Below are 25,172 nucleotides of genomic sequence, written 5' to 3'. Positions count from 1 at the left end.
AAGTAGGGCGAAAATGCCAACGTCTACGGGGAACGGTTCTGGTATCAATACCAGGAATCGTCTGGATCAAACGATCCTCAGGGAAATGATCCAGTATTTGTAAAAATGTTTAAGGACGGGTTGTCATTGGAACACCAGAAAATTTTGAAAATGGTAGTAGTAGTCGCAGACACATATGATGATGCACTAAGATGGGCATGCCAGGTAGCTGGTAAGGATGAACAAAAACCTGAGAAGGGGGTAAAAACAGAAAGGGCCACAGCCGGGACCACCCAGTAACCGCGGCAACAGTGGAAAGAGTGTTAAAACTGTGGAAAGCCCGGACATTTGGCCAAAGACTGCTGTGGTCTGAAACAGAATGCTTTACAGTGCCGGCATTGTGGTAGGAATGGCCATCCATCGGAGAAATGTTGGGAGCGGCAAGGTAATCCAGGTAAACCAAAGCATACATTAGATGAAGAAGAATACCAAAAATTCATGGACTATTTAAAGAAATAGTGTCATTGCCCCTGGTGTCGCAGGAAATGGGGATAATCGGGTCCATGTGACAGCACTGTTGAGGGCCGGCAGAGTGATATGTTAGTGGACACCGGGGACACCGTGTCTTTTACAAACTTACCTCTCCCCGTGGCCAATCATAAATTGTATATAATGGGACTTGGGGGAATCAAGATACCGGTGTTCAAAAGCGAGGTACAAGTGTTAGAAATAGCTGGCAGGTTACTGCCTGCACAATGCTATGTATGCCCAAATTCGGAAGGAACAGTGTTAGGAATCGATATGTTAAAAGAATTTAATTTGTTAATAGACCACCGAAAGCGGAAGCTAATCTGGTCTCAGGCTCATGGTAAGAAAATATAGTTATCCGAACCGGCAAATAATTTGGCAAAGGTAGGCAGTGCGGGAGTACTAGCCAGAGACTAGGAGAAAGAGGAAGGGAAGTACGGGATTGTATGCAAATGTGTTAAGGGAGTATGGGCAGTATCAAAACAAGATACACGACTAGTGGAAATGGAACCCCTCGTGATTCCAGGTCCTGTACACAGACCACATAAACAATATCCAATTCCGTCCGAGGCACGAGAAGCAGTAGTATGGATCGTATGAGATTTGGAAGAAAAAGGAATAGTTAGGAGCACTGAAATACAACTAACTCACCGGTATGGCCGGTTACTAAACCAGACAGCTCATTCCGATTGACTATTGATTATACGGAACTGAACAAAGTAACTGCGAAACTGCATCCTATAGTAGTTAGCCCTGCCACCATTCTAAAATGGACTGAGTCTGGTACACAAAGTGTTCACGGTCTTGGACATGGCAAATGGGTTCTGGTCACTACCACAGGAGAAGTTCGTCTTCACATTCGGGGACAAACAATATACCTGGACCCGGTTACCCCAGGGATTCCACAATAGCCCAGCGATATTTCACCTAGTAATGAGTTCCCTATTACAACCAATAGATCTCGACCATACCGAAGCACGATTCTGCAATATGTGGACGATTAATTAATAGCTTCGGAAGATAAGAGATTGCACATAGCGGCTCTGATTATAATCTTACAAGCGCTAGAGAAGGGAAGGTTCAAGGTGAACCCAAAGAATGCTCAGATTCGACTGGCTACCTTCACCTATTTGGGGCAACAGTTGTCTCAGGGCATAGTGCAATGTCTGCAGACCGACGAAAGGCAATCCAAGAAATGCCGAAGCCCGTGTCAGTCAGAGGGGTTAGGAAAGTGAAGGGGCAATTTAATTACAGTAGGAAACTTATACCTAACTTTGCCGCACTAGCAGAGCCAATACAAAGACAAGTAAAAGGGGAAACCCGGGTAACGCCCTTATTGACTGGGGTCCAGAACAGGAGGATGCGTATGACAAATTAAAGCAATCCTTAATTTCGGCACAAGGACTCGGGTTACCGGATGTGAGAAAGCCCTTTCACATCCATTGTGAGAATGAGGGAGGATTTTATGCTGCGGTGGTGATTCAGCAAAATGGGGATAGGAGACGACCGGTGGCATACTACTATACCCAACAATCACCGTTCGCTGCAGGGCTGTCCCGATGTATAGCGGCATTACATTGTGCAGCATGGGCAGTGAAGGTCAGTGAGCCCACTGTCATGACCGGTGAAATAGTCCCCCACACCAAACATACATTGGTGGAGATGGTAAACAAACTTAAACTAAGAGCGGTATCAAACGTGCGAAGGGCGCGATGGGAAGCGGTGCTATTGCCTGCAGACAAGTCAGCACAGATAGTTAGGGATACCGGGGATAATCCGGCCGGAGGGATGTTAGGAATCGGGGAGCTTCACCATTGTGCCAACATAGATGAGGAGATAGAAAGCCACCAGCTGGATGAAGAGCCACTAGAAGAGGCCCAATTTACTTTCTATGTGGACGGGTCCCGGAAATATATTGATGGGGCACCACGAACCGGGTGGGCAGTTGCAAATGATCAGTTGGAAGCAGAATTATCAGGGAGGCTGGATGGAGGGCTCTCAGTGCAAATGGCAGAGGTATTGCCCAAGAAATTCGGGGCGGGGGCTTCCTGTGGTTGCAAGCCCCCGACCTGCACTTACCTAGCGCGCTGGCCATTGAGGCCTGGGCCTGCATGCATTTCTGGTCTGTGGCCCACTATAGCTCCTGGCGCACTGTGCTTGCGTGATCCAGCGGCGTAGTTAGTGCGATGAGCCGGCTGGGATCACGTGAGCACTGGGCAACCAATCGGAGGTTGCAAAAGTTCATTCATGAGTTTGATAGTAAGAATCTCCGGGCGCCCAAAACAGTACTTAAATTTCAAATAAAAGTTAAAAAATCAACCCACTATTTAAAGGAACTATTAATAACTGTAAAAAAAACTAATTTAAACAATTTACCAAATTTTGAAAAAAATAATTTTTTTAAAAATCGGTTCTAAAAATACACTTACCTTACTGTAAAGTCTTTAAAAATAATAAACCTGAGGAAAAAAAATTCTAACTTTAATTAATAGACCACTTACCTTTTTTAAAACGAAGTACTTACGTCTGGTTTATAAATGTGCAAAAAGTACAGGTCTTCACGCACGGGCAAAGCTGTCAAAACCCGGAAGTTCAACGCGCATGTACTGCCTCATACGTGGCACGTGTTTCACCTCTGAACCCCTTCGTTCAGGGGAACGGAAGTGCCGTTTTCCCGCGCATGTACTGCCTCATACGTGGCACGTGTTTCACCTCTGAACCCCTTCGTTCAGGGGAACGGAAGTGCCGTTTTCCCGCGCATGTACTGCCTCATACGTGGCACGTGTTTCACCTCTTAACCCCTTCGTTCAGGGGAACGGAAGTGCCGTTTTCCCGCGCATGTACTGCCTCATACGTGGCACGTGTTCCACCTCTTAACCCCTTCGTTCAGGGGAACGGAAGTGCCGTTTTCCCGCGCATGTACTGCCTCATACGTGGCACGTGTTTCTCCTCTTAACCCCTTCGTTCAGGGGAACGGAAGTGCCGTTTTCCCGCGCATGCACTGCCTCATACGTGGCACGTGTTTCACCTCTTAACCCCTTCGTTCAGGGGAACGGAAGTGCCGTTTTCCCGCGCATGCACTGTGCATGCAAGAAACCGGCACTTCCATCGGGCCCACGCGTGGGTACTCCGTCCGTACTCACGCGTTGGGACCCGAATTTCTGGGCCAATAGCCCTAATGAAAGCTTTGGAGCTAGCTGAAGAAAAAAACGTAAAAATATATACAGACAGTCGATACGCATTCGAGGTGGTGCATGACTACATGGCACCTGGGGAAGACGAGAATTGGTGACCTCAGGCGGAAACTACATTAAACATCAAAAATTAAGAGAGGGGCTCCTCAAAGCCACTAAAGCCCCAAAGCGCGCAGCGGTAATACAAATTAAGGCCCACCAAAAGGTAGGAACCCGACAACAGGAGAGTAACAGAGCCGTGGATGTGGCCGCACAACAAGCCCTAGAACAAGATGCTATAATTGAAATGGTAGCAAGCGCCCAGGTGGAAAAGATAGATATTAAAAAATTACAGACAGACACGTCCTCGAGGGAAAATCAGGAATGGTACCAAAAGAGTGGCAGACAGGATGAGGAGGGGATATGGCGAAAGGATAAAAAGGTGGTTGCCCCTGCCTGCATCCGTCAGACACTCCTGGAATTACACCATGGTGCCGACCATGTAGGAAGGGGAGCCATTATCCATCTGTTGGGAACAGACTGGTGGTGGCCGGGGCTAGGGAGGGATGTGGCACAATATTGCCAACAATGTCTGACATGCGCTCAACGCAAACCCAGCCGCCCCGTCAAAATACACATCGCTCATCAGCCAAGACCAAGGGGTCAGTGGGAGGAAATACAAATAGATTTTACCGGGCCGCTCCCCTCGTCAAGGGGGAAGATGTACTGTATGGTAATAATAGATCAGTTTACCAGATGGGCAGAAGCTTTCCCCACGTGAAATTGTACCACTACCACGGTGGCACGGATACTGGCAGATGAAGTAATTCCCAGATGGGGAGTACCGATCCAAATAGGTTCAGATCAGGGAACACACATTACAGGTGCGGCCATGAAGGGTATGTGTGAATGGATGGGAATAAAACAAAAATTCCACGTTCCCTATCACCCCCAAAGATCCGGGATGGTGCAACGGATGAACAGAACCCTAAAGGCCGCATTGGCCAACGCGTTGGGTGAGAAACATCAAGGTTGGGTAGATGTGTTGCCCGTTGTATTAATGAAACTAAGAGCCATCCCAAACCGGACCACAGGATTATCACCCTATGAATTAAAGACAGGGCGAGCAAAGCAACTCCCCCATGGAATAATCACGTGAGGAGAGGAGCTAGGACCTTTGCAAGACAGGCTCCGCTGGTATGTTCTTGAGATACGCAAACATTTGAAAGAAATGAGACAGCAGGTTAGTGAACGACAGGAAGGAAAAGACAAAGATTTAGAATTGACTGCGTTACAATGCATTCCCCCTGCGGGAACGAAGGTAATGGTTAAGGTCCTACCAGAAAAACGAGGGTTTGCCCCAAATGGTCTGGACCTTATCAAGTCCTTGATGCGCCATTAATTACTCCAAAGACTGAGGTTAAGCGAGTAACTAACAGGCTTTTAATAACAAGAGAATGAAGGTGTGCCTCGAGTGGTCCACCAGTCCAGAATACAGAGGGACTGTGGCGCAGTCACCTTTATACCTGGACTCGTGGGAGGAGTCAGCCGAGGCATGTACAGACATGTACACAATGGAATACAAACACCCACACAGGCAGGTATAACAGTGGCATACCACAGTCACCCGTTGTTAAACATGAGTCCGGCGGGGAGAAGTGTATTAAAAGTTTGTGTATTGGAGTCTCTATGGAGGTCTTGTCTGCCGCTGTGATCGACGTGGTGACGGCAGGGGTAGTGAAGCTTCCGGCGTCGAGTCCCGCATAGGCTGGGGCACTGGTGTGTAGTCCTCGTGGTTGTTGAGCGGGTCGCGTGGCCCAGGCGTGCCGGCTGCTGGGTTTGTATATTGGATCGTGGGGGGGGTGGTTGTGGGTAGTGGGTTACTGGGGCCCCCGAGGGTGCGAGGTCTCGTATGGAGACTGTGTCCTCCCGCCCGTCCGGGTACGCAATATAAGCATACTGGGGGTTGACGTGCAGGAGGTCGACCCTCTCGACCAGGGGGTCCGTTTTATGAGTCCTCACGTGTCTTCTCAGTAGGACCGGCCCTGGGGACGTCAGCCATGGCGGGAGTGATGTCCCTGATGTGGACTTCCTTGGGAAGACAAACATTTTCTCATGAGGGTTGGCGTTAGTGGCAGTGCAGAGCAGTGACCGAATAGAGTGGAGCGCATCGGGGAGCACATCCTGCCAGCGGGAGGTCGGAAGGCCCCTAGACTTTAAGGCTAGCAGAGCGGCCTTCCAAACTGTCGCATTCTCTCTTTCCACCTGTCCGTTCCCCCGGGGGTTGTAACTGGTGGTCCTGCTTGTGGCAATACCCCTAGCGAGCAGGTACTGGCGGAGTTTATCGCTCATAAACGATGAGCCCCGGTCGCTATGAATATAGCTAGGGAAACCGAACAGGGTGAAGAGGTCGTTCAGACATTTAATGACCGTGGCACTGGTCATGTCCGGGCAGGGGATGGCGTAAGGGAAACGGGAGTACTCATCAATAATGTTGAGGAAGTACACATTGAGGTCGGAGGAGGGGAGAGGCCCTTTAAAATCAACGCTCAGGCGCTCGAAGGGGCGAGTTGCTTTTATCAGTTGAGCCCTGTCTGGTCTATAAAAGTGCGGTTTGCACTCAGCGCAGACTTGGCAGTTCCTGGCCATGGTCCTGACCTCCTCAATGGAGTAAGGCAGGTTGTGGGCCTTGATGAAGTGGAAGAACTTGGTGACCCCCGGGTGGCAGAGGTCATTGTGGAGGGCCCGCAGTCTATCGATCTGCGCGCTGGCGCAGGTGCTATGCGATAGAGCATCCGGGGGTTCATTGAGCTTCCAGGGCCGGTACAAGAACTCATAATTGTAGGTGGAAAGTTCAATTCTCCACCTCAAGATCTTGTCGTTTTTGATTTTGCCCCTCTGCTTGTTGTTAAACATAAAAGCAACTGAACGCTGGTCAGTGAGCAGGGTAAATCGTTTTCCGGCCAGGTAGTGCCTCCAATGACGCACAGCCTCCACAGTAGCCTGGGCCTCCTTCTCAACAGCGGAGTGTCTGGTCTCCGGGCCCTGGAGGGTTCGTGAAAAGAAGGCCACGTGTCTCCCCGCCTGATTAAGGGTAGCGGCCAGGGCAAAGTCGGACGCGTCGCTTTCCAACTGGAAGGGGATGGATTCGTCCACTGCATGCATGGTGGCTTTGGCAATGTCTTCCTTGATACGGTGGAAGGCTAAGCGGGCCTCTGCCGTCAAGGGAAAAGAGGTGGACTTGATCAGCAAACGGGCCTTGTCCGCATAGTAGGGGACCCACTGGGCATAAAAGGAGAAAAACACTAGGCACCTCTTCAGGGCCTTGAGGCAGTGGGGCAGTGGGAGTTCCATAAGGGGACACATCCGTTCGCGGTCGGGACCGATGACTCTCTGTTCCACAACACAGCCAAGGATGGCGAGGCGGGTTGTGCGGAATATGCACTTCTCCTTGTTATACGTCAGGTTCAGGAGTTGGGCGGTGCAGAGGAATTTTTCGAGGTTTGCGTCATGGTCCTGCAAGTCATGGCCACAAATGGTCACATTGTCCAGATATGGGAAAGTGGCCTGCAACGCATTTTGATCGACAATCCGGTCCATCTCCCTTTGGAAGACTGAGACCCCGTTGGTGACGCCAAAGGGAACCCTAAGCAAGTGATAGAGGCGGCCGTTTGCCACAAAGGCAGTATACTGGCGGTCCTCAGGGCGGATAGGGAGCTGGTGGTACGCTGATTTCAGGTCAATGGTCGAGAAGACGCGGTACTGCACGATCTGGTTTACCATATCAGCTATGCGGGGGAGTAGGTAAGCGTCCAGCAGGGTGCAGCGATTTATTGTCTGGCTGTAGTCGATGACCAGGCACTGCTTCTCGCCGGTCTTAATGACCACAACCTGGGCTCGCTAGGGGCTGGTGATGGCCTCAATAATCCCCTCCTTCAGGAGCCGCTCCACTTCGGTTTTAATGAAAACCCTGTCCCCGGCACTGTATCGCCTGCTCTTTGTGGCGATGGGCTTACAGTCGGGGGTGAGCTTAGCAAGCAGTGGGGGGGGGTGTCTCTAAGTGTGGAGAGGTTGCACCTGGTGCGAGGCGGGCAATTTGGAAGCTGCTGGCTGCGGACTGTGAGTGGGGGTCAGTGGTCCACCGTACGCCATCGTAACACTTTTAAGGTGGCACTGAAAATCTAACCCCAGTAGAACGGCAGCGCAGAGGTGGGGCAGGATCGGAAGTTTAAAATTATCATTCACAGTCCCGTCTACTAAGAGTGTCACCACGCATTAGCCGCCAATGTCTGCCGACTGGGACTCGGAGGCCATAGAAATCCGCTGATGCACAGGCAGGACTGGGAGAGAGCAACACCGCACCGTGTCAGGGTTGATGAAGCTTTCCGTGCCCCCACAGTCAAAAAGGCAGGTTGTTTCCTGACCATTTACCTTAATGTCCGTTGTGGACCGAGCCAGTTTGTGCGGTCTTGCTTGGTCAAGCGTAACGGAGGCCAGCGTATGGGTCGGTGTGTTGCTGCGGGTATCAGATGAGGCGGTGTTGGGGGCCTGCTGCATCCTGGCTGGCATCCAAGATGGCGGCGTCCAAGATCCCCATGTGGCTGGAGGCGTCCAAAATGGCTGCTGTTCCGGTGGTTCGCACATGGCTGGGGAGGCCCAAGATGGCGGCCCGCACGGCCCACACGCGGCGCTGCTGGGGTTCGGGGTGGCTTTGGCGCTGCAGACGCTGGCATAATGTCCCTTCTTCCCGCAGCCCGAGCAGATCGCATTTTTCGCCGGGCAGCGTGCTCTGGGGTGTTTGGCCTGGCCACAGAAGTAGCATTTCTGGCCTTGGGACACTGCTGCGGTAGTTGGGCCGTTGCTGGGATGTGGCTGGGGTGGCACGGCACTATGAGACGGTCCTACCATGTCCCAGGCTGTCGTTCCCCGTGGCGTCCACGGTGCAGAGGAGTAGGCATCCATGCCCCGGTAGGCTGCGTCCAATGATAGTGTGAGTTCAGAGGCCTTGTTGAGGTCGAGGTCACTCTGTTCCAACAGTCGCTGTCGGGTGTAATTGGACCTGTGGCCCGCTACAAAAGCGTCCCGGCTAAGTTCCTCTGTGTACACGGCGGCCTTTACATCCTTACAACCACAGGCCCGGCCAAGCACAGACAGTGCCTGAAGGTATTCCTCGGTCGATTCCCCAGGTTATTGTTTACGACTCCCCAGGAGGTGCCTGGCATACACCTCGTTCACTGGGCGCGTGTACTGGTCCTTGAGGAGCTTGAGAGCAGCCGTGTACGAGTTCGCGTCCTGGATGACCGAGTACGCTCGGTGGTTCATTTTGGAGTTCAGGACATCCAGTTTGTCCTCATCCGATTTGACCGTTGCAGCAGAGGTGATCAGGAATCTTTCAAAGCACCTAAGCCAGTGAGCAAACTTGGTGGATGCATCCGCCCCGCGATGGTCTAAGTCCAGGCATGCTGGTGTGAGGATCTTCTCCATTATAAACAAATCTTGTTAATAAAATTGATGCGCTATTAATTACTCAAAAGACTGAGGTTAAGCGAGTAACTAACAGACTTTTATTAACAAGAGAATGAAGGTGTGCCTCGAGTGATCGACCAGTCCAGAATACAGAGGGACTGTGGAGCAGTCACCTTTATACCTGGACTCGTGGGAGGAGTCAGCCGAGGCATCTACAGACATGTACACAGTGGAATACAAACACCCACACAGGCAGGTATAACAGTGGTTTACCACAGTCCTTACCAGCAGCGATATGTGTGTTTGCATTGATATAAAGGGCATGGGACGGTGGAAGCACTGGACACAGTTAAAGGTCTACATCCCTCACCAGTGCAGAGATGACCACACCAGTACAAATAACATTTACAGAGAGAGGGGAATATTGGAGATAGTATAAGGAATGCGAATGGGCGCTGGTACGGGTACTGGTCTGGACTATATGCATTATTCTAATGGGATACACTTTGGGGTGAATTTTGAAGTACGTCTGGCAACAATCCCACCGACCTCAACCCCGGCCAGTTGAGAGAGAGGAAGGAATCCAAATGATTGTGATGTGAGAACCGAATAAATGTTTGTTTGTCTATGTATTCCTGCAGGAAAAAAAAACAGAATCTACAAGCAACAAATAGTTAGGTTGGCGATATAGCCTTTGGGACGTTGTTAACATGGAGTAATAAGATGAAAATGCTTATATGTATCAGTGTAGTTGTGGTATGCATGATGGATATTACCCCGTTCAAATACAAGTGCCTTCCCTGGCGACGGAATCCCATAAGACTGTGTAACCAAGACAAAGTTCGATTTTCAGCTTCTAGCGATGAAAGCCGCGAGGATTGCAGGCTCGAATGAGAAACCGAGACTACAGCCTGGTGGATCAGAGGTCTGAGGACTCAATTGACTGGCAGGAGTGATTGGACTGTCCTATGCGGGGACACTCCTTGCCCCATTAACTTGCGGTGTTCAGCAGCCCGGGAATATCGAAAGGGGAGATCGTTATGGAAAAGAGAGTTACACGTAAATATGTTCTTGTATATGTCTTATGTCTATGCAAAGAATATGAACCTAAGTCCGTGTTGGGTGTGCTCCCATGTGCCAATACATAGTAAAGGGGGAATTCCCATGCGACCGGTCCCCTTTAATGAAGCGGAGATGGCCGAGTGGTTAATTCGCCAAAACGATACCGATGGCACCCTTGAAGAGCAAGCGTTTAGATAGAGGTTAGAAGCAAGCTACTGGAGAAGTGCAGGTTACAGCATCACCGCTTTCAAGGGATGGTACCAGCCTAAATATATTCGGGCTCAACAACCCCCATTCTTGGTCCTCACCAACACCTCGGGAGCCGGAAGGCCCCGAGGATCGGTATGTTTAGAATAAAATAAAGAAGGAGGACAGGGGGTGGGATGGAGCCACTGTGAACAGCGATATCCCTTGCAGATGGTTAACAGTAGTAACCAAGGTAACCTGATGACCTTTGGAAAATGGGATGTTAGCCGGACCCCGAACAAAACCAGTGGGGGTCCCTGGGAGGGCAAGATCGCCAAGATGTACAACGGATGGACAAACTATACGGCATACAACGGCACGTAGTTTATTTGTGGGCATAAAGCTTACCCCTGGCTGCCCCAAGACTGGAAGGGCTCGTGCTAGCTGGGATATGTGGTGCCCTATATACATCACTTTGACAGCCTCAGGGGACACCCTGTAATTGGGACAAAATCCTGAGGCAAAATGGAAATAACGGAAGCCGAAAGGTTCGGAGCACTAATATTCCCTATGTATGGGGTAGACAGAGTGAGAGAGGAAATTAAACTAGTGGCGGACGTATTGGAACAAGTTGGAAACGATACAGTAGAAGCCCTGGTAGAGATGAGCGCAGAAATGGTTGCCATACGAACGGTAGCTCTCCAGAATAGAATGGCCCTTGATGACCTACTGGCTAACGAGGGCGGGACATGCGCAATGATCGGCGCTGAGTGTTGCACTTATATCCCGGACAGTTCAGAAAATATAACTAGCCTGGCTGAGCACATACAAAAGGAGGTGAAGAAATTGCACGAAACCCCAGGGGAAGGTTGTTGGAGTTGGCTATTTGGAGCATCTTGGGGTTCATATCTGACGCATGGACTTATAATTGTTATTATAGTTGTCGTATTATTTTGTGTTATGAGGACGGTTTTGAATGTATGTTGTAGGGCCGGTTGCTACAGTTGATATAATCAATATTGAGCCAGAAACCAAACAGTTAATGTGGGATAATGAACTGACAGAAGTAGGTAAATACATGTGAAGCTCTTTGGTCATTTGCACAGACATACCACGCCCAGCACAACAAGATAGACAAAGGGGAAAGACGAACTTAGGAACTAAGTTTAAGCCATCAGTATAGGAGTAATCCCGGGGATGGTAAAAGCGGAAAAGAAGTTGGTATCCCTAGCCAAATTCTAAATTTGGTGCGGGACCAACAGGAGGGACTGAAGGGGTTACAAGGAATTCTCTCAGAATTCAGACAGCCACCAGCAGAATTAAAATCAGAACAAAGGAGTGGGGTCATGTGAAGATGAACAAGAACTGAAAGAAACCAGGTGGTGATAAGAAATATCACAATAAAAATTGACTTAAGTAAAAAGGCAAAACTAAACAAAGGCTAGACTGAAAAGTGCTATGTGTAAAACAAAGATAAGAAAGTAAACATTGTAAAAGTGTTACTCTCGCTAATCTTGCACAAAAGACAGTGTGAGAAGCTTCGAAAAACCAAGATAAGACGCAGTTGTGGGACAAGACAGAATATGTGTGTTTTATGTAAGTGATAAGGAATGTGCTGCTTTAGCTAAAAATTGTAGACACAGCAGAATATAGGGGTCATGAGAATTTGACCTGTGACAAAAGGCATAGTAAGATGTAACTAACCTTTACTAATACTGAAAAAAATAAGTAAGCCATATGTGATCAGGTGATTATTGTAATAAAATGTAATTGGCTGAAAATAGAATAAAATATGTACCAATCAAGAGAGAACGAGAAGGGTGTCACTAGACCGCGGGGTCTATGACCTTCTCCCAGAACGTTCTGTTATTAAACTGTGTGCTTTTACTTTAAGACAGACTCGAGTGAATTTATTTTTCAACAACAATGACCCATACTCAATCGAGTTCTACAGAGACAGATACTCCCAGTAATACATGCCAGCTGGGGTCAGGTGTCCCACTACAGTTAATTACCCACATTCAATAGATTTCTACAGTGGCAGATACTCCCATCAAAACATGGCTAAATGGGGTTCAGACATTCAACACGGTTATTGTCTCATTCTCAGTACAGTTATACATCATCGACAGATAATCCCAGTAATACATGGTCACTGCGGTTAGGTGTTCCTCTCCAGTTAGTGACCCAAACTCAGTACAGCTCGCCACTGAATGAGACTCCCCTTAATACATGGCCACTGGTGTCATGTGTTCCACCCAGGTTTGTGATCCACACTCGCTACAGTTCTACAGTTAAAGATACTCCCTCTAAAATTTTTCTCAGACAGTTGCCTGCACTGAGATCTGATTCAACATGCAGGATACTCTACTAAATGCATTAGACTGATAATTCTGCGAGCAGCAAGTAACAAACAGAGGTTTAATTTTCGTCAATGGAATAAAACCACAGAGCAATTTCATGACATTAACGAATTTATATAACTGATTGGGTGCCTAAATAACGGGGACCATTACATTAGGATGTAACATTATCAGTCACAGAGAAAAACCAGAGACGAGATCACACACAGTTATACACAACTTCAATGGTTAGAGTGACTTACCAGGAACACCAATGATGGCAAGGATCATGAAGTATATTGACCGGACATGTGGAATTGGTCGATGCATTTTCTGTGTGCAGCGATGTGTCCCTTCGTGCTGCAGACAATCTCTCTGAATTATACTCTGAGGCGATACATTCGCAGAGCCTTTAGTTCATACCCTGCAGGACCTCCACGGGGACATTGAGGATGCAACATCGTTCGCAATAGTTATTTTAAAATTTTGATCAAACAGATGACGAAAACCGAGTTAAATCCCGGTTGTGATAGAATATATTTAGTGCTGGGATTGAAATTGAAAACGCCAAAGACAGGAAAAATCTGATCCCATTAATTCACAAATGGAAATTGCCAGCTGTATTCTCCCAGCAATTGGGTTGTTGTTTAAAACACCATCTGGCCCATCTTTATATCACATATTGTACCAGTGATGTCCTTCACTCTGCTGTGGCCAATTCAGTAAGTAAATTCCAAAGATTAGAGTGTGCAGCCAGGGCTGCTCTGTTGCAATCTGGGATGTGATTGCCCTCTTTAATTGTGGCCATTCAGTTTATCAATGTTAGTGGAGAATTATTGTCAATGGCTACTCGAAATAAAACAGCCCCTCAAACCCATTTCACTCCTCAAACTCATGAACCTATTACATCTTGAAGTTAGATATTAAAAATTGGATGTAACAGGGCAAGACAACCAGAATTCAATTGCAGCACCAGTGTACAAGGTGGAGATAATGGGTTAATTCATGCTCTGAGTTGAACAATAGAGGTCTGCAAAATTGTATAAACCCAGTTAAGTATTAAACATGATTAAGTGTCAAATGCTGAGAGATTAAAACTGCCAGGACAACTCCTGGAAAGATTAAGAGATGTGTGGGTTCGGCCAAGCGAGTCGACACCTATGCACTTAAGAATCTGCTTAGTGTAAAGCACAACAGGGTTATATTCTTCAAAGTATACTGTGGATTAACTAAAGTGTTTTTGCTTTGCAGAATTGACCCAAAAAGTGAGACAGAGAGTCTGAGGTTTGCCTGCTTAGAAAAGAACTGCTATCTTAAGAAAACACTTAAACAAACTGACCCATCTGATACGGGCAAATGGATGGTTGTAAAGTGATTAAGATGAGGCACAAGGTCACAAAAGGTGACGGGACCAACTGATAACGAAATGTGGTATTTGTAAGCGGCTGGTAGGATGGAAAGTCACGGTTTTATAATCACAATTTAGCTATAACTCTGTATATGCTAATAAGCCTGTAGGGCAGTGCCTTAATTTTTGTATAACTTTGTGGACTTTGAGAGGCTTGTTGGATTTGGATCCAGACCTGATCTGGAAGGCTCTCCTCAGGCCTGAGTAAACCGTTTTGACTTCAACTAGTGGTCTGTCTTTCTTTCAACAAGCCAGTGACTTCGACCTTGTATATCACTTGGTCCGCACTTTGGGGGCTTACATCAATTGGCGACGAGGATGGGATACGCGATCTGAACAAGTCTCTCAGACAGCGTTAACCTAAGAAGGGTGAGTATGTTTTAATTACCGGCTGTAAAATCAAAGGTTATTCGCTGGCGAGATGTTAATTCAGAATCAACGTATAAAAGAACTGTGTATGATGATAATGTTATCTGCCATAATTTGCATCTTCAGGTATGTCTGGGGACAGAGCCACAGAACAAGAAATGAACCAAATGTACAGCATTTTAACTGATAAAATGGATAAGAGCAGAATAAGTCTAACTGGCTGGTGACGACCAGCCCCCTTTTTGTAATTACAGGATAACTGGACGTCCGGAATGAGATGGAGCGTCCTCGCCTTGATCCGAGGGATAGACATAAATATTGCCATTGTCGAGGGGATTAGTAATAAGGAGAACACAGGATGAGTTGTATTTTAGTGTAGCATATAGAGTTACTAAGCTTGCCATTAATATGAGTACTTTTGAGATGCAATCAAATATGGGACTCCTTGTGGGTAAAACAATTAGAGGATCCAAAGGGAAAAATCCTACACAGCTAGGAAAACCCGGTCATTTGATAATATGGGACTTACTAAAAAGGTTGAAACTTATGTTATACCAGAGCCCAAGGCAATTCCTAAGTTAGAGGAAGCTTGGCAGAAGTTACGGCAGGAAACGAAGGAAATTTTATAGAATTATCATAAAATAGAAGAAGGCTTAAAGAAACAACAAAAAGACATTAGTACAACATTGGAGGAAACTCACCCACTTCCGCATATTTTGATAATTGGGGATCAGGATGGTCGGAGACATTGGTCGCCTCCGTGGTACAAGGCATAATGATATTCCTCATGATTGTTATTACGATATATTGTGTACTTTTACTGCTCCAGTGTTTCTGTACCAGAATGAGTAAGACCGAAATTGGTGCAGTAAAAGAAGTGGAGCCTGAGGAGAGGCAGGTACCGAAGTTAAGAATGGAAAACTCCCCTGCTTCTCTAAGGCAAATGGTGTAAGATGTGATAGGAAGCCCTGAAATTATGAGGGATTAATTGGGAATGGTAATTAAGGACCGGGCCGGCCAAACATAAGACGGAGGTGGCAGAAGGAGGATGGCAGAAGGAGGGTGGCAGAAGGAAGGTGATGAATGAGGATTGGTGAATGATGACAGTCTCAAATTGGCATGTCACGCACCCAACATGGGAATGAGGGACAGGCTTGAGTGGAAAGCCTATGCCATTAGTGCAGGGTCTAAGGGGCCCCGGGAATGGCTACCCTGGAAGGAACGACCACCCTAAAGGAAAGCTCACCGTAAAGGAAAGACCACCATACCACGTGTAGGGGCAAGTTGGCCTCCAAATTGATAGGATATATACGCATGTATAACCTAGACTGGTAGAAGGCCAGGGAGTGCACGCTCTGGCAGACACCAGGAAGTGGGAATACATGTTGAACTGTTTTGGAGAAATTGTACAAAAGGTCTAAAGTGGGGACTGAAGTAAGATATAAAAAATTGGATAACAGGGCAAGACAAACCAGGATTCAATTGCAGCACCAGTGCTCAAGGTGGAGATAATGGGTTAATTCATGCTCTTGTGTTGATCAATAGAGGTCTGTAAAATTGTATAAACCCAGTTAAGTTTTAAACATGATTAAGGGTCAAATGCTGAGAGGTTAAAACTGCCAGAACAACTCCTGGAAAGATTAAAAGATGTGTGGGTTCGGCCAAGCGAATCGACACCTATGCACTGAAGGATCTGTTTAGTGTAAAGCTCAACAGGCTTCTATTCTTCAAAGTATAGTGAGGATTAACTAAATTGTTTTTGCTTTGCAGAACTGACCCAGAATTAAGACAGAAAGTCTGATGGTTGCCCGCTTTGAAAAGAACTGCTATCTTAAGAAAACACTTAGCAGACCGAACCATCTGACCACGGGCACATAGATGGTTGTAAAGTAATTAAGATGAGGCCCATGGTCACAAGAGGTGATGGGACCAACTGATAACGAAATGTGGGATTTGTAACCGGCTGGAAGGATGGAATGTCACGGTTTTATAATTAAAATTTAGCTATAACTCTGTTTATGCTAATAAGCTTATCCCCGCCTCTTGGGCAGGGCCTTAATTTTTGTATAACTGTGTGGACTTTGAGAGGCTTGTTGGAGTTGTATTCAGACGTGTCTGAATGGCTCTCCCCCAGGCCTGAGTAAACCGTGTTGACTTCAATTTGTTGGTCTGTCTTTCTTTCAACAAGCCAGTGACGTCAACCTTGTATATCACTTGGTCCGCACTTTCGGGGCTTACATCACTACATTTCCTAGACTCCTAATAAGAACATAAGAGCATAAGATTTAGGAGCAGGATTAGGCCAATTGGCCCTGTGAGCTGCTCCACCATGCAAAATAATCTTGGCTGATCCTCGACCACATCCTCATTTAACTGAACTATCTACATTTCCCTTAATTTCCTTAATATTCAAATATCTATCGAAGTCTGCCTTGAATATCTATAATGACTGAGCCTCCACACCCTCTGCGGTAGAGAATTCCAAAAATTCACCACAGTCTGAGTGAAGAAATGTCTCCTCATCTCAGTCCTGAATGGCCGAACTCTTATGAAGACACTGTGACCCCTGTTTCTGGACTCGCTAGTCAGGGGAATCATCCTCCCTGCATCTACCCTGTCAAGCCCTGTAAGAATGAAGCCCTGTAAGAATGAAGAGCATGAAGACGAATTCGGGTACAAATGTGGGCAGAGGGACAGGATATCCCAAGCAATGCATTCGTTTCAATATAGAACAGACCATAAACACCACCTATAACAGCATGACATTCCCCGGTATAACAAACAGCAAAATCATGGATTCCCTTCGGTTCCCCATCTCTGGGTCAGTAGGACTCTACACATTGCTCTGATCCCAGAGTCTCTTGCGGGCTCTGCTGGCCATTCAAATGTGTCAGACTGTTAAAGCATTGAAGAGTAGAATCAAAAGAAATGGATTAATGGTGTTAAAATGTAATGCATTAATTCAACCACGGCCCAGCCCAGCGAAGGAGCTGCACGGAATCTCACAACGCAAAACCCGGGATTGTTGGTAAAACAAAAATAATCTTTAAGCAGCTCAGCACTGTTCTGACAACGAGAACGGCCGTTTTCTCTTTTCAGTGTTTTGCTTTCAGCTTCTGACAATAAATGGCTGCAAATCGATCAAAAGTGAAAGTGACGGTAAACTAGACAGAACAGTCTGTGGCAACATAAAGCAGGGCAGCGTGGATATTACGCATGGGAATTGACCACACAAATCTAAATTGTTCCCGATAAATAATAGGAATCTGACTTAGTACCAGATCAATGATAATGACCAGTAGTTCTGTCGCCACCATGACCACCAGGTAATGAGTGACACATTTGGAGAGAACGCAATTCCCCCGAGACAGGATCACAATCGTCACCACGTTAACTGCAAGCAAGTGGAAAATAGGGAAATTATTCACCATACACTGGGTGATAACAGAATTTTGATGCGTTCCCAGTGAAGTAACCGAGTAGCTTGTAGACTCTCTACCTTAAAGTTATTTGCAATCAATTGAAATTCGCCAAGACTTGTGCAGCATGGCTTTGCTTCCAGTGATGGATTCTAATTATTTTACCTGTGAGAGGCCGTCCTGGATATAGGTTTTTTAATCAGAGTAAGCAGTAATGAAGCGGCAAATAAGATATGAAGTGGCATCAAAAGGCATATGGTTACAAACAGAAACTGAATTTACAATAATTACTAAAGTAACCAATCAGGAAATGTGAGCCATACTTACATAAGAGCACGGATCAGGAATAGGCCATTAAGATCCTTGGCACAGTCCCACATTTCAATTAGGTCATGGCTGATCTATAACTTAACTCTATCTAGACGCCTTGGCTATGTAACCCTTAATAGTCTTGCCTATGAAAGAAATAGCCTTTTCAGTTTTGACATTTTCAATACTCCTTGGTGCTAAAGTTTATTCGGGAGATTGTTCCAGATTTTCACCGCTGTATACCAAGTTAGATGACTTTGCCAAAACTTTGATAAACGAGGAGGTTATGGTGATTGCGGTATGAGATAAAAAATAGATAAAGTGGAGGTACTATAAAGACTGACAGCTCTTTAAGTGGATAAGCCACACGCTCTGGATGGGATGAATCCTAGGTTGCTGAGGGAAGTAAGGGTAGAAATATACGGAGGTACTGGCAACAACATCCTAATTCGCTTTAGATACAAGAGTGCTGGTAGAGGACTGTTGGATTGAAAATGATATATCCTTGTTCGAAAAAGGAGAGCAGGATTAACCTGGCAATTACAGGTTAGTCAGTTTGCCATCAGTGGTGGGGAAGCTTTTTGAGGAAGTAACACGGGAGACAGCAGCCAGTTGGAATAGCATGGACTAATAAAGGAGAGAAAAGGAGCACGGATTGGCTAAGGTTAAACCGTGTTTGACTATCTTGATTGAGTTTTTGATGAAGTAACAAGCAATGTAGTTGAGGGCAGTGCAGTTGACGTGTTGTATCTCAATATTTAGAGAACGTTTGATAAATTAACACATAATGGGCTTCTTAGCAATATTAATGACCATGAGCTGAAAGTGGCCACAGTAGCACTGAGAAAATATTGGCTAAGGGATAAAAGAAACAGCTCTGTTGAATGGACTTTTGTTGGACTGGAGGACGGTATACAACGGCGTTCCCCAAAGTTCAGTATGAGGAGCAGTTCTGTTGCTGATATACATTAATGATTAGACTTGTGAATAAAGGGCGACACAGGCCCCGAAAGTTTGAATAGTAGCTAACAGTGAGGAAGATATTAATAGACTCAATTTGACATAGACAGGCGGTAGAATGGGGCGAAACATGGCAGATGAAATTCAACGACAGAAAGTATGAGGTGAACCATTTTGGTAGGAAGAATGAAAAGCGACAATATTAGCTAAATGGTACAATTTTAAGGGGGTGAAAGTACAGAGAGACCTGGTAGCGTTCTTCCACAAATGTTTGAAATTGACAAAACAGATTAACTAATCAGTTTAATAAAGTATATGATAACCTGGGCTTTATCAATAGAGGCTTAGAATACTTATGCTAGGGAGATAAGCTAAACCTATGTATAAAAAATAGATCGGCACCTGCTGGAGTATTGCGTCCAATTCTGGACACAATGTGTGTGAGTTAGCTGCTGGAGGCATAAAATTAACTTTAATGTCCCGATGTTGGGAGGTGATAAAAGAAGCCTGATAGTAAAAGGAATTGGAGAGTCGATGGTGCTCTCTGAATGGGGCAGTTAGCTAACAATAGGCACTCTCTGTGCTCATACGTTGACGATGGTCACTCAATAAAGTCATTGAACGCTTCTGTACAATGACAGAAATTAGTCCTTCCCATTCAATGCTCATAAAGTAATTGTAATGCTTTTCTGCTCCTTGTCTGAAATATTAAATATTGAATCCCAGTTTGTTTTGTACACTAGAAATGAGATCCAGTCTGATCCTCTGCCCCTGGATGCCGAATGGTCAACCTTTTGATGAGTCAATTTACAGACACACTACACTCCCAGTTCAGCAATTGGTTATTTGCGATCATGTACAAATTAATTATTAGAAATAAAACAATTAAATCAGCTAAATAATAACAACAATTATATCACACTAATAATTCTAACGCCCCGATTAGGAAACAGTGATACTAACGTTCCACAGCGAATGATAGAAAGCGACACATCTGAACCAGATTGGGCCATTACTGTCTTTTTCATTCATTTTTAGGACCGATTTGTAGGTCTTAAAACATTTTCTCATCTGACACACTCACTCAGTATTGAAAACAAAGTGCAGACTTTTAATTAAGAGAATGATTGAGTAACATGGCTTATTCAGTAGCCTTAGAAAGATTGGCTGACATGTTACTAATAATGACCATTACCGAAAGACGAACGATTGAACTGGCACCAGTGAATGGGAATTCACATCACACTGTTAGACTCCTGTTCCTGAAGTACGAGCCCCAGGGATCAAATTAACTGGGATACCGACTGCAGACAAGATGAGGAAGTAAATCTTTTGTACATCATAAATCAACCAGAGAATCTGGAGTTTGATCAGGAAACCAATAGACATTATTTCCCTTTCGGCAAGAATCGATGGTTCAGTGGTTTTTGTAGATGCTGGCAGCAGTTCTCTGAATAAGACATTTAGAGGATTCCCTTTATTTATTGGAGAGTAAAACCATCAGCTCAGAATATCAGGTGCCATGTAAACTGGGCTTAATTACAGCCAGTGAAAAAAAGATGAAGCCAATAACTTTCAAAACAAAACTGCTGACGAGAAACGAGGAATTTCCAATCAGCCAAAGCCCCGAAGACCAATCCCACAAGCCATAAAGAACTTTCCTAGATGCATTTGTTCAATGAAACTTTCCAGAAACATGGGGATTTCCTAGTGTCATCTAGGAAAATTTCTAATAAGGTGCACAAATTTAGAGATGCACGTATGATAGAGAATTTACGCAATAAAACTAAACAAAGGAATCTTATGAACAGAAATAATGTTCTTATTCCCTGCTTCCAAAACGCCCACGAGTCCCTTGTGTGTATGTTCAACAGATGCTACCTGACCTGCTGACTGTTTCAAGTGTTTACTTATTTTTTGAAGACATCCCGCACCCACAATATTTTTTTATTGTTTCATGAATTTAAAAGCATAGGTTGACCATTTACTCTGGCATTCTTGTTTCATAAACTAACTTTGCCGCCGAAAACATCTAGTCCAGTTGATGATACCGGACGGAATGTGTATGTTATTGCAGTAGCAAAGAAAGAACGAAGTAAAGAAAGATTGAAAAAAGTAATTAAGGAAAGAAAGGAAAGTAATAACTGTTGTGATGTAGACAATATTGTAACAATCACTGGCCACAATTAACAGCAGACTCCTAGAGACTGGGGGACTTTAATCTACATATAGACTGGGCAAATCAAATTAACACTAATGTTGTGGAGAACAATTTATATTTGGAATGCATGCGAGATGGTTTCCTGGATCAGAATGTGGAGAAACGAACCAGGGAACAGGCTATTCTGGATCTAGTACTGTGTAGCGAGGAAGGGCTAATCCATAATCTTGAGGTAAAGGGGCATTTAGGGACAAGTGAGGATAACATGATTACATTTCACATTGAGTTTGAGAGTGATGTAGTCCAATCTGAAATTAAGGTCTTCAATCTAAGGAGAGGAATCTACAACGGTATGTGCGACAAGTTGGCCATGGTCGATTGGGAGACTACACTAAACTGTATGAATTTGGACATGCAATGACTACCATTCAAGGAAATAATGCATAATTTGCAACAAATGTATATTCCTCTACGGTATAAAAACCCAAAATGAAATGTGATCCCACTTTGGCTAACAAAAGATATTAAAGGCAGTAATATGTCAAAGCAGTAAGCTTATAAAGTTGCCAGAAAAAGCGGTCAGCCTGAGTATTGGGATGTTTTTTAGAAATCAGCAATGGGGGACAAAGAAATCGATAAAAAAGGGGAAATGGAATATGAGCAAAAACTAGCGATAAATATAAAAACGGATAGTAAAAGCTTCTCCAATGTATGTGAAAAGGAAAAGACTGGCGAAGGTAAATGTAGGTCCATTACAGATAGAGACGGGAGAATTTATAATGGGGAATTAGGAAATGTAATACAATTTAAATAAATACTTTGTTTCTGTCTTCAGAGAGGAAGACACAAAATACTTTCCAGGAATATGAGAAACCCAAGCGTGTATAGAATGAGGAACATAAAGAAATGATTATTAGAAAAAAAAACAGCACTAGCAAAATTAATGGGACGAAATGTCAATAAATTCCAAGAACGGATGACCTACATCGTAGGTTTTGGTACAGTTTTGGTTTCCATATTTAAGAAAAGATATGCTTGCTCTCGAGGCAGTTCAGAGAAGGTTCACTCGGTTGATTCCACAGATGAGGGGGTTGACTTATGAGGAAAGATTGAGTAGGTTCGGCCTCTACTCATTGGAATTCAGAAAAATGAGTGGCGATCTTATCGAAAAATATAAGATTGTGAGGGGGCTTGATCGAGATGTTGCGGGGAGGATGTTTCCACTGATGGGTGAGACTAGAACTAGGGGCATAATCTTAGAATAAAGGGCTGCCGTTTCAAAACACAGATGAGGAGAAACTTCTTCACTCAGAGGGTAGTAAATCTATGGAATTTGCTACCTTAGAGAGCTATGGAAGCTGCGACATTAAATAAATTTAAAACGGAGATAGACAGTTTCCTAGCCGATAAGTGAATTAGGGGTTACGGGGAACGGGCACGGAAGTGGACGTAAGTCTAGGTTCGGTTCAGCCATGATCCTATTGAATGGCTGAGCAGGCCCGAGGGGCCATATGGCCTACTCCTGCTACTACTTCTTATGTTCTTATGTTCTTATGTTCTTATGAAAGAAGTGGCCATTGGGATGGTGGACGCATTGCTTGTCATCTTCCAAAATTCTATATATTCTGGAATGGTTGCTGCAGTTTGGAGGACAGCTAAATGTAATCCCGCTATTTAAGAAAGGAGGGAGTGTGAAAAAGGGGAACTACAGACCTTTTAGCTTCACATCAGAATTTGGGAAAATGCTGGAATCTATTATAAAGTATTCAACAACTGTGCACTTTAAAACTATTAGCAAGGTTTGGAATTGTCAACATGGATTTATTAAGGGGAAATCCTGTTTGACAAACCTATTCGAGTTCTTTGCGGATGTTCTTTGGTTCTGTCTTCACAAAGGAGGACACAAATAACCTCCCAGGGATGTCGGGGAACATTGGGTCTATTGAGAGGGGGGAACTGAAATAAATCAGTATTTGTAGGGAATTGATGTTAGGGAAATTGACGGGATTGAAGGCCGATAAATCCCCAGGGCCTGATAATCTACATCTTAGGGTACTTAAGGATGTGGCCCTAGAAACAGTAGATGCATTGCAAAATTCGATAGTCTCTGGAACAGTTCCCATGGATTGGAGGGTAGGTAATGTTACCCCACTATTCAAAAAAGGTGGCAGAGAGAAAACGGGGAATTATCGGTAGTGGGGAAATTGCTAGAATCCATTATAAAAGATGTAATAGCAGAGCACTTGGAAAAAAGTGACAGGATCGGACAAAGACAACATGGATTTACAAAAGGTAAATCGTGCTTGACTAATCTACTGGAATTTTTGAAGAATGTAACTGGTAGAATAGATAAGGGAGAACCAGCGGGTGTGGTGTATTTGGACTTTCAGAAGGCATTCGATAAGTTCCCGCATAAGAGATTAGCGGGTATATTTAAGGCACATGGGATTGGGTGCAAGGTAGTGACTTGGATAAAGAACTGGTTGGCAGACAGGAAGCAAAGAATTTGAATAAACGGGTCTTTTTCTGACTGGCTGGCAATGACTAGTGGGGTACCTCAGGGATCGGTCCTAGGACCCCAGCTTCTCACAATATATATTAATGTTCTAGTCGAGGGAACTAAATGTAATATCTCCAAGTTTGCAGACGACACAAAGCTGGGTGGGCTTGTGTGCTGTGAGGAGGATGTCGAGAATTTCCAGGAGGATTTTGACAGTTTGGGTGATTGGGCAGAAACATGGCAGAAGCAGAACAATGTGGATAAATGCGAGTTTATCCACTTTGGTGGCAAAAACAGGAAGGCAGATTATTATTTGACCGGCAATAGATTGGGAGAAGGGGAAGTGCAACAAGACCTGGGTGTCCTTGTGCACCAATCGCTGAAGGTAAGCATGAAGGTGCAGAAGGTGGTAAAGAAGGCAAATAGTATGTTGGCGTTCGTAGCGAGAGTGTTCGATTACAGGAACAAGGATGTCTTGCTGCAGTTGTACAGGGCATTGGTGAGACAACATCTTGAGCATTGTGTGCGGTTATGGGCGGCTTATCTGAGGAAGGATGTTCTTGCCGTGGAGGGAGTGCAGCGATTATTTACCAGACTGATACCTGGGATGGCAGCAATGACGTCTGAGGATAGATTGGGTCGATTGGGCTTATGCTCGTTAGAATTTAGAAGAACGAGAGGGGATCTCATTGAAATTTAAAAATAAATAAGAGGACTACACAGACTGGATGCAGAAAGGATCTTCCCGTTGGAAGGGTGAGTCCAGAACCAGAGGTTACAGTCTAAGGATAAGGGAAAAGCCATTTTGGACTGAGATGAGGAGGAATTTATTCACCCAGAGAGTAGTGAACCTGTGGAATTCTCTACCGCAGGAGGCAGTTGAGGCCAATTCATTAAATATATTCAAGAAGATATATTTCTTAAGGCTAAAGGGATCAAGGGATATGGGGAGAAGGCAGGGACAGGGTACTGAATTTGGATGATCAGCCATGATCTCATTGAATGGCGGAGCAAGCTCGAGGGGCTGTGCTCCTATCTTCTATGTTTCTATATAATTACTGGAGTAGACAAAGGGGAAATGATAGATGTGGTGTATTTGGATTTTCAGAACGCTTCGATAATGTCCCACATAAGAAGTTGATGAACATAATTAGGACAGATGGAATGGGTGGTAAAATACTAGCATGGATTGAGAATTGGTTAACAGACAGAAAAAAAGAGTAGGGACAAACGACTGTTTTTCAGGATGGCAGGTTGTGACTAGTGGGGTACCGCAAGGATCGGTGCTTGGGCCCCAGTTATTCACAATA

Source organism: Somniosus microcephalus, unplaced genomic scaffold (assembly GCF_052327205.1).
Source record: "Somniosus microcephalus isolate GS21.2 unplaced genomic scaffold, FLI_Smic_1.0 unresolved_chr6, whole genome shotgun sequence".
NCBI lineage: Eukaryota > Metazoa > Chordata > Chondrichthyes > Squaliformes > Somniosidae > Somniosus > Somniosus microcephalus.
The sequence above is the reverse complement of the archived record's forward strand: the minus strand, read 5'-3'. Positions refer to the sequence as shown.